We start from the raw sequence: 15,552 nt of genomic DNA, 5'->3' as shown, positions 1-15,552 counted from the left end.
GAACATTCAACCAATACAAGATTTAAAACAACCAGGGCAAACGTCAAACTCTGTAGCTTCAAGTCCAGCAACTCTAGCCAGTGACAAATCTTCAAGTCTGATAATTCTAACCAGCAACAAGTCTCTGGCATTCCAATTCCGCACCTCCAGCTAGGCTACTCACAGTCCTGGAAAACTTCATCGGGGCCGGCAGCTCCTCGGCAGCTATCTCATGGTCCCGGCATCTCCACTGGGTCTCCACTGCAAGCCACGGTTCATCCTCATGGCCCTATGGGGTCTCTATGTAGGCAACCAGCAAACTCGCTTCACACTGCCCATGGCCATTTCCAAAACACAAGACCATGTTGCAAACTCAATGACCCTCTTTCCAGCATTTCTTATACTCCACGATACCAGGTAGGGTGCCAATTTGTTAATCCAGGGGGGAATAAAGCAGACTTTGAAGAACAGGACACTCCTTGAGCACTCAGGCCCCTTCAAAGGAGTCTACATTCTTCTTGTTGCCCCAGCGCAGGTCAACTAGCCCAGTCTCATAGATTGTAATCTCTCAGTTGCAGTTAAATGGGCAACAGTTCACCCAAAGATTTTTCTTTCTGTGCCATATCCCTCTACTCACACCAGTTCACTTCTACGCAAAACAACCCTGCACAACTTCTCAGGATACAGGCATAACAGCAAGCTTTTCACACAAACTGCTAGCTCAGTCCAAGCAAAGCTCTTTCTCACCCTCAAGAGCCAAACCTCATAGTCCATAGTTCTGACCAGAATAGTCCATCGAGCTGTACTTACAACACTGCAGGGCATCTCTTAGGCCAAGGTTTCAACTTCTTCCACTTTCCTCTTGAAAATCAGCTCCAAAAAGGCTGAAGCCACAAAGTCAGGTGTTTAGCAGCAACCCCACTCCTCGGTACCACTTTACTGTTGCAGTCCGGTTCGCATTGCTGTTAGAAATCACCCAACCAAGAGCAGCTTCTGGGAAAAAGAGATTTATTTTGGCTTACAGGCTCGAGGGGAAGCTCCACGATGGCAGGGGAAAACGATGGCATGAGCAGAGGGTGGACATTACCCCCTGGCCAACATAAGATGGACCACAGCAACAGGAGGGTGTGCCAAACACTGGCATGGGGAAACTGGCTATAAAGCCCATAAGCCCGCCCCCAACAATACACTCCCTCCAGGAGGCATTAATTCCCAAATATCCATCAGCTGGGGAGCTAGCATTCAGAACACCTAAGTTTATGGGGGACACCTGAATCAAACCACCACAATGACATAATAAAACCAACTTGTTCATCAAAATGCCCAACTATAACATAATAATGCCCCACTGTGACATCACATTTCCCCACTGTTACATTACATTACCCACTGTGATATTAGAGTGCTCCACTGTGACAACAAAATAGCCCACTGTAACAATGCTCATCTGTGTCAGAATACCTTCTTGTGACATCACAAAACTCTATTATGATTTCAAAATGCCATACTGTGACACCAAAAGCTGCATTTTGAACTCACAGTGCCCCACTGGGACATCACAGTGCCCTAATGTGATATATCAATGCTCCACAGTGACATCACAATACTCTAATGTGAAATTACAAAGCCCCACTGTAATTTTACAATGTACCACTGTCATATCACAGTGCTCCACTGTTCTTCACAAAGCCCTCTGTGAAATCAAAATTCCCCATTGTGATACCACAGAGGTCTATTGTGACATCCCAATGCCCACTATCTCATCATAATATCCCACAGTGACATCACACGGCCCTATATTGACATCAAAAGGCCCATTGATATTTCACGATGCCCCTGTGTGATATCACAATGCTCCATTGTTCATCACAAAGTTTCTCTGTAACAACTCAATTAACCACTCTGATTACACAGTGGTCTACTGTGACATCACAATTCCCCACTCTTTTGCCATAATGTCACAGTATTACAGATATTAACTGTGACATCAGAATGCTGTATCATGACATTAAGAAGTGCCAGTGAGATTTCACAATGCTCCGCTCTGATATCAACATGTACCACTGTGACATCTCAATGACTCACATTCTCATGATAGTTCCCAGCTATGACATCAGAATACTTTCATATGACATAATAAAACAAACTTGTTCATCAAAATGCCCACCTGTAACATAAGAAAGCTTCACTGAGACATCATGTTGTCCTACTTTCACATTACATTGTCCCAAGGTACTATAATAGTACTCTACTGTGACATCACAATTAGCCTCTGTGTTATAACAAAGTTCCACTATGATGACCCAATATCCTAATGTGACATCACAAAGCCCCACTGTGATTTCACAGTGCCCTACTGTGATATCACAATGTTCCACTGTTTATCAAAAAGCCTCTCTGTGACATCACAGTTAACCACTCTGATATCACAGTGATGTACTTTGATAGTCCAATGCCACACTCTCCCATTATAATATCTCACTGTTACCTCACTGAGTATAACATCACGATGTCCTATTGTGACAACACAAAGCCCTACTGTGATTTCACATCAAAATGACTCACTGTCTCTTGACAATGACCAGCTATGACATCATAATACTCTTACGCAACACAATAAAACCAAATTGTTCATCAAAATTTCAACTGTAACACAAAAATGCCCCACTGTAACATCACATTTCCCCACTGTCACATTACAGTGTCACACTCTGATATGACAGTGCTCCACTGTGACATCACAATTCACATCTGTGATATAAAAATGCTCTACTGTGATGATACAATATCCTAATGTGACATGACAAAGCCCCACTCTGATTCCACAGTGCCCCACTGTAATATCACAGTGTTCCACTGTTCATCCCAGTCCCTCTGTAATATCACAGTTCCTCAATGTGATATCACTGAGGTACAGTGAGACATTACAATGCCACATTCTGTCATGATAATGCCTCATTGTGATGTCACAGAGCTGAACTATAAAATCATAATGTCCCACTGTGATATAACAAGGCACAACTGTGACATCACAAAACACGAGTGTGAATTCACAATGCTAGACCAACATCACAGTGACTCTCTTTCTCATTATAATGCCCCACTGTGACATTACAGTGTCCCACTGTGATATTAAAATGCTCCACTATGACATTACAATGCCCAATGTCAAATTACAATGCTCAACTGTGACATCACAATACCCTACTATGACATCATAAAGCCCTAATCTAATTTCACAATGCTACAGTGTAATAACACAAAAGACAGTTTAAAATCACAGTACCCCACTGTGACATAAAAATGCACCATTGTGATATCATAGAGGTCCATTGTGACACCACAATGCACCAATCTCTCATCATAATGTCCCAATGTGACATTAGAAAGTTGAGCTGTAAGATCATAATGTTCAACTGTGATATAACAATGATCCAGGATGACATCAAAATACCCAATGTCACATCACAATGGTCAACTGTGACCTCACAATATTCTATTGTGACACCACAAATCCCCACTCTGATTTCACTGTGACACCACAAAGCCCTATTGTGACACCACAGTGCCACACTATGACACCACAGTGCCCCACTGTAATATAACAATGCTTCACTGTGACATCACAATACCCTAATGTGACATCAGAAAGCCTCACTGTGATTTCACAATGCCTCACTGCGATATCACAATGCTCCACAGTGACATCACAATGACTCACTGTCTCATGATAATGCCCAGATATAACATCAAAATGCTCTCTTATGTCACGACACCAACTTGTTCATCACAATGTCCCATTTTGACATCATAATGCCCCACTGTGATATCACCATATCCAACTTTGATATAACAATACACCACTCTGACTTAACAATACCCAATTGTTGGGCACAGTAATGGGCCTCAGGCCACTGGAGACTAAAGTAGGCCTGAGCTGTCCAGCATGGATAAGGGCCCCAGGTTTCAGCAGACCTAGACCCCAATAATCTCGCCTTGAGAATGGCAAGAGTAGGGCCACTCCCTCCTTTCGCCTGGAGGACCTGAACATCCTGACTTAGGTTTGGGTTTCCTGGTGGCCATGTGACCTTCTACCACACACCTGGAAGGTCCTTATATGGTAGTGGTTTATCAGTCAGTAGCCTTCACACAGCCAATCCCTCTGCAACCCATACCCCATACTTTTTCCTGCCACTAGATGAGCTCTTATAAGCCCATTCCCACAACAAATAAATGAGCTGTTCTCTGACACAGTCCCCCAGTGTTTCTTCCTGTCTACTCATGGCCACTCATGATCTTGTTCCGCAGTTGCCTGCAAAGTCTGGGAAACAAATACATAGTGGGTGGCCCCAGGGTGAGCAGGAACCACAGCTGGCACCTGAACAGGGACACTCTGATGCACCAGGATAGGTGAGTGCCCCCCACCAAGGGGCATCAGCCTCTGTGGCATTGCCTCCCACCACTGAGGGCTGTCAGGTTTCCCCCTTTCCTCCTTTACTTTCAGTTTGCACTATCACTAGAGACCAAATAAAGCGAAAGGGGACCTTATGTCTCTTGGATGAGGCCACTCTTTGGCATTGATTAAAGGCCCCTAGACCTCTTTCTGGACTCCCACATCCCACAGGGGTGTTGGCAACAATCCCCTATTTCTCTCCTGAACAAGAAACTGGTAATACAACAACCTCTTAAAAGCCTGTAGGATGGTCATTGGTCTCTTCAACTTGCAGGCAGGCTTGTGTCTGGACCTTTAGGGAATTCTCCATGGTGCTATCCAGCCCTCAGGAATATTTCCCTTTGGTCTTGGTGTCTTTACTCTTTTTCTATAATGAGTAATATCACCTCCCACCAAAAAGAGTCACAAATTTGAGGTTTACCAGCACATCACAAGGCTAGAGTCTTTAAGCGTTCCCAGAAGGAAGCCATCTCCTTTTAGGAATAAGTCCTCTAGATTTCCCCCTGCATTATTTCTGGGGAGCCATATGACCCTGACATAGCTTATCTAGCCAGGAGATGGGAAGTTCAGGAAGGAATCCTCCTCCCCTTTCCTTCCAATTATAGTGGCTATTAGACATTGTATTGGTCCTTCTAAGACCATCACCATGCCAAAATCAGATGATGACTCCAATGAGGCAGAACCTGAGGACCAGCCAGTGGCAGAATTGAGTCCCCTTGTAAAGGCTATGGAAGAAATTAGTAAGAAAATTACTCCAGACACCCCTATGCTCACCCACATTTATCCACTCCTACAACCTTACCTATATCCTGAACCAAGCTGTCCCCCTCCGGACTCATGTTACACAGGCCAAAAGAATCCCATTATGATAAATTCCCTTGACCAGGACCCTTCTCTATCCACCCCCTCACTGACAATCACACAACTATGTGAGCTCTGGATAACAATACAAATACAATCAGGGAATCACAACTTTTACTGTTAATGTCCAACCAACTGGGGCTCAGCCCCTAAAATATTATTCATATCAGGCCAATGACCTTAAATAACTCAGATGGGCAGTCAGGGAGGATGGGATGCATGATCCATCGAGTAAGTCACTCCTCCAGAGCCTATGGGGCTCCCTTAACAACTCCCAGGACTGCTGTGATATCTTCTGGTCTTTGCTGCCTAGCCCCCTATTCCTTCAATGGGAAGCCCTCTATAGAGATGAATGTCTCCAACAAATAAGAAGGAATCAAAACCAATAAAACACCCCCTAGGGCTTTGATGAGATGTTTGAACAGGGTTATTTCTTCACAGGAGTCGAGCAGACCCAAAAACCCCCAGGGTACTATGACCAAGTCCACCTCTGTGCTCTTTTAAGCATGGGATAAAATACACTCTCCTCTAGGCCCCAAAATAATACCTCTTCCTCGCTGTTCCTCTGTCAAAAACCAGAGGAAACCCTCTCTGACTTTATATTAAGAACAAGAACGAATCTTGGGGAAAAAAAAAAAAAGAAAACAACATACTAGACCCCTGGGATGAACACTGTTGGATGAGGGTGACAGGAAAACTTTAGGCTCATGGCCTTGCACTGTCTCCCTCTGCCAACCTTCATATCTCTAGAGAGCTTGGCTCCATTTCTCACCTGGTTCTTACCACAACATTCTTTCACAGGAAAAACAAGTCAGAAAAGAGACAAGCCATCATAGCCTGAGCACAATACATCCAATAGATGGCCACTCTTTTCCCCTTTACCAACCACCCCAATGCTTCTATCTGCTTCTTTTGTGCATCTACCACCCATCCCCTATGAACTATGTTCCCTATTAATGCCACCCTTGAATACCCCACATCTATAGTGAACTTTTCTGAACCCACTATAAATCCAACGATCCCACCACCTGGTTCTCTAACCCCTTACTCATTTGGCTCATCCCCTTCCTTGGCCCCCTCCGGACTATAGGAACCCTGTTACTTGTGGCTCCCTGCCTTATCACATTTCTCAGACAACAAATAACTAATATCACTAAGGTTGCTACCAATCAGGCTCTCATGTATCACCTCCAGGCCACTGGAGGCTAAAGTATGCCTGAACTGTTAGGTACAGCTAAGGGCCCAAGGCCACAGGAGGTTGCAGCAGGCCTAGACCATGATAATCTCGCCTTGGGACCATAGGAGTGGGACCCTCTCCCTCCCTTTGCCTGAGGCACCTGGACATCCTGATAAGACTTAGGTTTTGGTTTACCTGTGGCCATATGACCTATTACTGTTCAGCTGGAAGTTCCCTATATGTTAAAGATGCATCAGCCAGCAGCCTTCACACAGCCAACCCCCCAGTGACCCATACCCATAATTTTTACCAACACTACATGAACACTTATAAGCCTATTCCCCCAACAAATAAATGAGCTGTCCTCTGACACAGTCTCCTGGGTGTTTCTTCCCATGACAATCATGGTCACTCAAGACCCTGCTCCACAGTTGCCTGGACAACCCTGGGAAACTGATGCACAGTGGCCCCAGGGCAACCAGCAACCACACCCAATGTTACAACAAAATGCTAATCTGTGGCATCACAAAGTCGCACTCTGATTCACAATTACACATTGCGATATCACAAAGACCCATTATGACATCACAGTGCTCAGCTGCAATATTATGACACTCTACTGTGACGTAACAAAGCTCCACTGTGACATAACAATATTCTAATGTGATGTCACATATTCACACTGTGATTTCACAATGTCCCACTTCCTCAACATAATTTCCCAATGTGACATCATAGAGCTGAACTGTAACATCATAATGTTCCCATGTGACATCACAATGCTCTATTTTGACATCAAAAAGCCCCACTGGATTTCATAGTGCCCCACTGTGATATTCCCATGTTCCACTGTGACACCATAATGACTCACTATCTCATGATAATGCTTAGGTTTGATATAATAAGATTCAGATATAACATAACAAAACCAACTTATTCATTGCAATGGCCCATTATGACATCAAAATGTCCCACCATATTATCACATTATCCCACTGTGACATCACAGTGTCCCACTCTGATATATCAATGTTCTACTCTGATATCACAATATCAATGCCACATCAATGTGTGCAGCTGTGAGGTCACAATACCATATTGTGACTTCACAAAGCCTCACTCTAATTTCACAATGATACACTGTGATATCACAAAGCCCCATTATGACATAACAGAGCCCTACTGTGACATTACAATGCCCTACTGTGTTATAACAATGCTCCCCTGTGATATGATGTCAAAATACTCTAATATGACATCAAAAATCCCCACTGTGGTATCACAGTGCTCCACTATTCATAAGAAAACTCTTCCCCAATATGATATCACAGTGGTCTACTGTGACATCACAATTTCCCATTCTCTAATCAGAGTGGCCCACTGTGACATCACAGAGATGAACTGTAATATCATAATGTCATAGTGTGACATCACAATGTCCTATTGTGACATCAAAAGCCCCTGAGATTTCATAATGTCCCACTGTGATACCACAATGCTCAAATGTGACATCAAAGTTAATGCTCAACTATAGCATCATAAAGCTCAGATATGACATAAAAAAACAACTTGTTCATCTTAATGCTACACTGTGACATCCCATTTCACCACTGTGACATCACAGTGTCCCACTGTGATATAACATTACTCTATGATAACAAAACAATACCCACTGTCACACCACAATGTTCAACTATGATATCACAATATTCTATTGTGACATCACAAATCCCCACTGTGTTTTCACAATGCCACACGATGCCACCACAAAGCCCTCATCTGATACCACAATTCCCCACTGAGATATAACAATGCTTCACTCTGAAATTATAATACCCTAAATACACTAAAGTGATATCACAAAGCTCCACTGTCATTTCACAATGCCCCACTGTGCTATAACAATGCACCACCATAAAATCACAATGACTCGCTGTCTCATGATAGTGCCCAGCTATGACATCAAAATGCTCACATGTGACAAAATAAACCAATTTTTTTCATCACATTGTCCCATTTTGACATCACAGTGCCCCACTGTGACATCACATTGTCTCACTTTGATATAATAATGCTGTACTGTGACATCACAATACATTATGTCATATCACATTGCTCAGCTGTGAGGTCACAATACCCTTGTTGTGATATCAGAAAACCCTACCTTAATTTCACAATGACTCATTGTGATACCACATCATGGCTCACTCTCTTATGGTAATGCCCAGTTTTGACATCACAATGCTCCCATATGACATAATAAAGCCATTTTTCATCACAATTCCCACTGTAACATAACAATGCCCCACTGTAATATCACCATGATTTTCTGTGATATCACAGTACCCTATTGTCACAACAGAAATCTCAACAGTAACATCACAATTACCCACCTTTCTCACCACAGTAACCAACTATGAGATTCCAAAGTCCATCTGTCACACTACAATGACAAACTGACTGAGCAAAATACCCCAATAGTGATATAATAAATGTACACTTTACTTCACAAAGCCCCACTCTTAAATCACATTGCTCCACTATGACTGAACGTAACCTCCCTGTGACATCATAATGCACCATGGTGATATTACTATGACCCACTGTCATAAAACAATGCCCCACTGTGACATCATAACACCCTATTATGACATAACAAAGCCACAGTCTGAATTAACAATGCCACAGAGTGACACCACAAAGCCCAATTGTAACAACATATTATTTCACTGTGACATCATACTGCCTAACTGTGATATAACAATGCTCCACAGTGACATAACAATACCCAGTGTGACATTAGAGAGCCTCACTATGATTTCATTATGCCCAACTGTGATATCACAATGCTCTACTGTTCATCACAAAGTTCTTCTATGACATCACAATTCCTCACTGTGAAATCACAGTGGTCTACTTTTACATCACAATGACACACTGTCTCATCAAACTGTGTCTCTGTACATCGCAGAGCTGAACTATAACACCATAATGTCCCAGAGTGACACCACAATGCCATATTGTGACATCAAAATCCCCACTGATATTTCACAATGCCCCAATGTGCTAGCAAAATGCTCCACAATGACATCACAATGACTCACTGTTTCATGAAAATTCACAGCTATGACATCACAATGCCCCCATATGACATATAGTAAAACCAACTTGTTAACCACAATGCCTCACTGTGACATCACAGTGCCCACTGTTACATCCCAATGCCCAACTGTGCTATAACAATGCTCTATTGTGACATCACAATATACTAATATTACACCACAAAGCTCCACTATTATTTCACAATGCCCCACTGTGATATCACAATGCTCCACTATTGATCACAAAGCTATTCTTTGACATCACCATTAACTACTGGGATATCACAGTGGTCTACTTGATATCACAATGCCCCACTCTCCCATCATAATATCCCACTGTGACATCACCAAACTGAACTGTAATATCATAATCCAGTATGACATCACAATGCCCTTTTGTGACATCACAAAGCCCCACTGTGATTTCAAAATGTCCCATTGTGATATCACAGTGACTCCCTGTCTCATGATAATGTCCAGCTAATAAAACACAATGCACCTATATGACATAACAAAACAAACTTATTCATAAAAGTTTACCACAGTAACAGACAATTCCCAATTTGACATCGCATTGCCCCATTGTGACATTACAGTGTTCCACTGTGACATACAATACTACACTCACATCCATCACAATGCTAAGCTGTGACTTTACAATACCATATTGTGAAAACAAAGCCCCTATATATGTTCACAATGTGCCCCTGTGACACCAAAAAGCACATTGTGATATCACTGTGACCCACTGTGACATCAAAATGCCCTAATGCACTATAGAAATACCTCAGTTGACATCACAATGCCATAATATGACATCACAAAACCCAATCTGCATTTCACAATGCAGCAGTGTGACATCACAAAGTCCAATTTTGATATCACAGTACCCCCACTGTGACATCATAATGCACAACTCTTATATAACAATACTCTACTATGAGATCACAGTACCCTAACATGACATCACAAAGCCCCACTAGGATTTCACAATGCCCCACTGTGATATCCCAATGCCCATTGTTTATCACAAAGCTGCTCTGTGACTCACAGTAAACTATTGTGATATCATAGTGGTCTACTGTGACATCACATTGCTTCACTCTCAACACTCAACATAACGTCCCACTGTGACATCACTTAACTGAACTGTAACATCATAATATCCCAGTGGTACATCACAATGCCCTATTGGGACATCCCAAAGCCAACTGTGATTTCACAATATGCCACTGTGACATCACAATGAATCACTGTCTCATGATAATGAGCAGGTATGCCATCAAAATGCTCCCCTAAAGCATTATAAAACCAGATTTCTCATCAAATGCCCATTGCAACATAACGATGCCCACTGTGACATCACATTGCCCCAATGTGACATCAGTTTCCCACTGTGCTATAACAATGCTCCACTGTGCTGTCACAATATCCAATGTCACATGACGATGCTGAGCTGTGATGTCACAGTATCTTATTATGACATCAGAAAGCCCCACTCTGATTTTACAATACCCCACTGCCCCATTGACATCACAGTGCTACAAAATGACATCACAATGCCCCACTATGATATCACAATATTCCACTGGGACATCACCATATCTCACTGTCTCATCACAATGCCCAACTGGGACATCACTCTCCCCCCGTGATATCATATTGCCATACTGTGACATCACAATGCCTCACTGTGATGTCACAACATCCCACAATGACATCACAATATCCTACTCCCACATCACAATGCCCACTGTGATGTCACAATACACTAATGTGACATTTAAAAGCCCCACTCTAAATCACAATTCCCCACTGTAATTCCAAAATGGTCCACTGTAACATCACAATGTCCCAGTCTCTCATCATAATGTCCAACTGTAACATCACAGACCCACACTCTGATATCAAAATGTTCCAGGTGAGGCGGCATCTGTGGTCTTCTTTCTTCCTGCCCTGCTGCACCTGCTTCCACGCATCTCTGCCACCTGCAGTTGGCACAGCCAAGCCCGGTAGCGGGTGGTTCGGTTGCGGCAGCTGTGCTTGTCAGGGTTCGTGCACACTCTTGGTGCCACTGACGAATCCCACCTTCAGCCCTAGGGAACAGCTATGTTAGGCAACTCGGCACCCAGACCTGCAGCGCGCAATGCTGGCTCGGCCCTACCGTTGCTGCCGCTTGGAGACCGGGAAAATGTCAACCCCAAGAAGGTGACGTCCACCCAGCAGCCCAGCGTGCGCCCAGGTGATGCTGAAGGCTGGGAACGCGCTGTATCCCATGCTGCAGTAGAGGTCCAAGATGCAGCAGGCTGCACCACTTAAAGACCTTCCCATAAATGATGAGCATATCACTAGCGCTCCTCCTTTAAAAACAAGCGATAGCCTGGATTTACCATTCATGTGGATGAAGCTGAAGAGGAACCTCAAAAGAAATCAGCAGAGTCTAAAAAACCAGAGTGTGAAGATGTCCTGGCTTTTAAAACTGCTGTCACTTTACCTGGAACAAGAAAACCACTGGTACTGCTTGATTATCCAATGGATGGTAGTTTTGAAGCACCACACACTATGGACATGTCAATTGTATTAGAAGATGAAAAGCCAGTGAGTGTTAATGAAGTACCAGATTACCATGAGGATATTCACACATACCTTAAAGAAATGGAGCTCAAATTTAAACCTAATGTTGGGTATATGAAGAAGCAACCAGACATCACTAACAGTATGTGGGCCATAACTTGTGGACTGGCTAGTTGAAGTGGGAGAAGAATGTAAACTCCAGAAAGAGACCCTGCATTTGGCTGTGAACTACACTCTACCCAGTCACAGGACAAAGCTGGCCTGAATCACTTGTACAAAAAACTGGATATACCCTGGAAAGTCTTAAGCCTTGTTCATGGACCTTTATCAGGCCTACCTCAAAGCACCACAGCATGCACAACAGTCAATAAGAGAAAAGTACAAGAACTCAAAATATCACGGTGTTTCTCTCCTCAACCCACCAGAGACACTAAATGTGTAAGAGTGAAAGACTGCTAAAATGAAAATTATCCAAAGCCAATGTTGTATAGTTATTATCTTGGGTTTTGATTCCACAATTATTTCTGAATGTCAGTGTTATAGCCACACTCAAATTATGGTAATCTATTACTTTTAATGGTTTTAAATTTTTGTGTTGTTTGTATATGTATCTTAGATATTGACTAATTTTAAGTGTCTTTGTTAAGGTATTAATGATACCAGCTGTCAGAATAATTAAGAATAAACTGATTTGGAGAGCTTTAAGTCAAAGTTAATTTGAGATAAAATTGTGACTTCAATGTGTCATTTAGAAAAGCCAACTTGTTTTGTATTATTCAGTGAGGAGTAGGAACCCCTCCTCTAATGTTAAAATAATTCAGGGAAACAACTAGACCATCTTGTTGACTTGGTCATAAAGTAAGCAAAGACTGAGACAAACTACTTTTCAGTGCAGTGGAGCAAGCCGCTTTTTACACATGTGGCAGTAGCTAATGGACATAATTTTTTATGGAAATCTTTCATTCCTCATCAACCTTTACAAATTTAACAGGTTGCAGAACATATGGAAAGCAACAAATTAAAAAAAAAAACAGGCAGCTTATTAAAAATTCAACCATTATTATAACTGACTTTTGAATAAAAAATACCCAGAGTTGTTGATACTGAATAAATATACTTTTAATAGTTATATACACATACAACTTTTGGCTTTAATTAGCAGTCCTCTTCTTTTTCTTCTTTTTCACTAGACTTTTACTTGGTGCTTTTTCTGGTTTTTCATTGGTAGTCTGAGTTCTGTGGATTAAGTGAAGTTAGTAGCTCACTACATGCTTGCTGAACATTGGATCACCGAGACAGGGTAAAGAAAGCAGAAAGAATAGCTGAATAGATAGTGAATGTGATAACAGGATTAAGATCAGAGCAAATCCAAAGGACAGATTTCCAAATACCTAAGTATATGTATGTAAATACATGTATATGTTTAAAACACCCAGAAACCTGTTACCTTATTTTCTTTGGGTTCTTATCTGGTTCCAAAATGATCATTTCTTCTTCACTTTCTGAGAACACTATAGGGGCACCTTTGGGAAATGTCAAGAAAGTAGTGAGAGTCACTTCTTGAGATTTATACATGACCCCTAGAACCCCCCCATATGTATATAGATACTTTTTCCTCTCTAAAGTTGCTCCTTTCTCTAAAAATTATTTTGTTTCTATAAACTTGTTTTTTGAGACAGGGTTTCATGTAGTCCAGCTGGCCTGAAACTTGCTTTGTAACCCAGGATGACCTTGAACTTCTGATCTCCCTGTGTCTCTTTACCCAAGTGCTGGAATTACAGGCATATGTTAATGTGCCCAGTGTCTGTAAACAATACCTTAAAAAGTTTCTTAATTATGTATATGTGTCATAAAAGAAAACTGAGGTGCAAAAGTTTATAGAACTAATTAGTAAATGATTTAAAATAAATATGCCACTCATTTGTGCTACTAATGTACACAATACTAAAATCTTCCAAGAAGCAAGCTAATTGGACTGGAAAGACAGAGAAGACAATTGGAGGCAAATACTATTTCAACTTACACTATGTTCCATATAGCCTTGAAAATGCTGGTGTTTTTAATACTGCCCAGTGCAGTAGCCAAAAGGTGCTCTATCATTTTTCTGTTTGTTTTATTACTACCAGACTTGACTGAAAAAAATGTTAAGCCATTTGTACTTTCTTTGAAAACTGGTTTACCCAAACATTAATTATATGTGTATATAAAAGATGTGAATATTAAAAAATGTTCCATGTAACAACACAATACCCCACTGCCACATCATAATGTCCAATTGTGACATCACAATGATGCACTGTCTCATAACAATGTCCAGCTATGACAACACAATGCTCCAATATGATACAATAATACCCAACTTGTTTGTCACAAAGCCCAATGTTATGTCACAATGACTCACTGTCTCTTTCCAATCCTCAACTGTGTTATCACAATAACCTGTTGTGATATCACAAAGCCTGACTATGATTTCAAAAATCCCATTGTGACATCACAGTGTCCCACTATGGCATCACATTCCCCCATTTGATATAACAATACTCCATTGTAGTATCACAATACCACCCACTGTCATATCACAGTGATCCACAGTGACATCACTAAGCCCCACTGTCACATCACAATTTTTCCAGTATATCATCACAATTCCCAAGTGTTATACCACAAATTCCAAACTGTGATATTGCAATGCCATACTGTGACATCACAATGCCCCATTGTGATGTCACAAAGCACCAGTGTGATTTCACAATGCCCTAATGTGATATCACAGTGCTCCACTGTGGTAGTTTGAATAGATAGCCCCCAACATATTTTGGGGTTTAAATAGTTTGTAGTTTGCAGCTGAAGCCATCTCTCTGGAGGTGGTGTCACTGGGTAAATTTTAGGGTCCAGCCTAAGGTGTGGTGGTGGGTTTGAGATTCCAACCTAAAGATATGCAAAATGACTAACTGGAGTTTCTGAAGTGTGCTGTGTGGATCTTGGCTTGGGACTTCTCTCACTGTGTTTGGTCCTGTGAAAACAGGCCAGCTTCTTCTGCCTTTGTGGAACTTCTTCTGGCTCTCTAAGCTTCAATAAATCCATTCCTTCATAACTGTGTCTGGTCTGGAACTTTATCTCAGTGAACCTGAAGTTGTCTGCAAATTCTGTCTACAGAAGCTGGTGCCAGGAGTGGGGTGTGCTGAACCTGACCTTGTGGATTTTGGTCTTTTGGAATCTTTGTTTTGGAGGAATGGGCATGGACTTGGTCCTTCAACTGAAGACACATTCTGGAGTGGTAAGCCAAGTTCTATAGACTATTCTGATAAGTTTGAGAATGTTAATTTTAGTCAATTTTGAATTTCTAGGCTTAGTTTATGAGGTTTCTAAGGGGAAAGAAAGACTGCAGAGGACTTTGTTGGAACTGG

At 41.9% G+C, this 15,552-nt stretch overlaps 1 pseudogene; it reads left to right on the top strand.

The window, feature by feature from the left end:
• Positions 1–11,680: 11,680 nt before the first annotated feature.
• Positions 11,681–12,410, top strand: LOC123457373 (annotated as a pseudogene).
• The last annotated feature ends 3,142 nt before the right edge of the window (positions 12,411–15,552 follow it).

Source organism: Jaculus jaculus, unplaced genomic scaffold (genome assembly GCF_020740685.1).
Source record: "Jaculus jaculus isolate mJacJac1 unplaced genomic scaffold, mJacJac1.mat.Y.cur mat_scaffold_41_1_1322751_arrow_ctg1, whole genome shotgun sequence".
Taxonomy (NCBI): Eukaryota; Metazoa; Chordata; class Mammalia; order Rodentia; family Dipodidae; genus Jaculus; species Jaculus jaculus.
The sequence above is the reverse complement of the archived record's forward strand: the minus strand, read 5'-3'. Positions and strand labels throughout refer to the sequence as shown.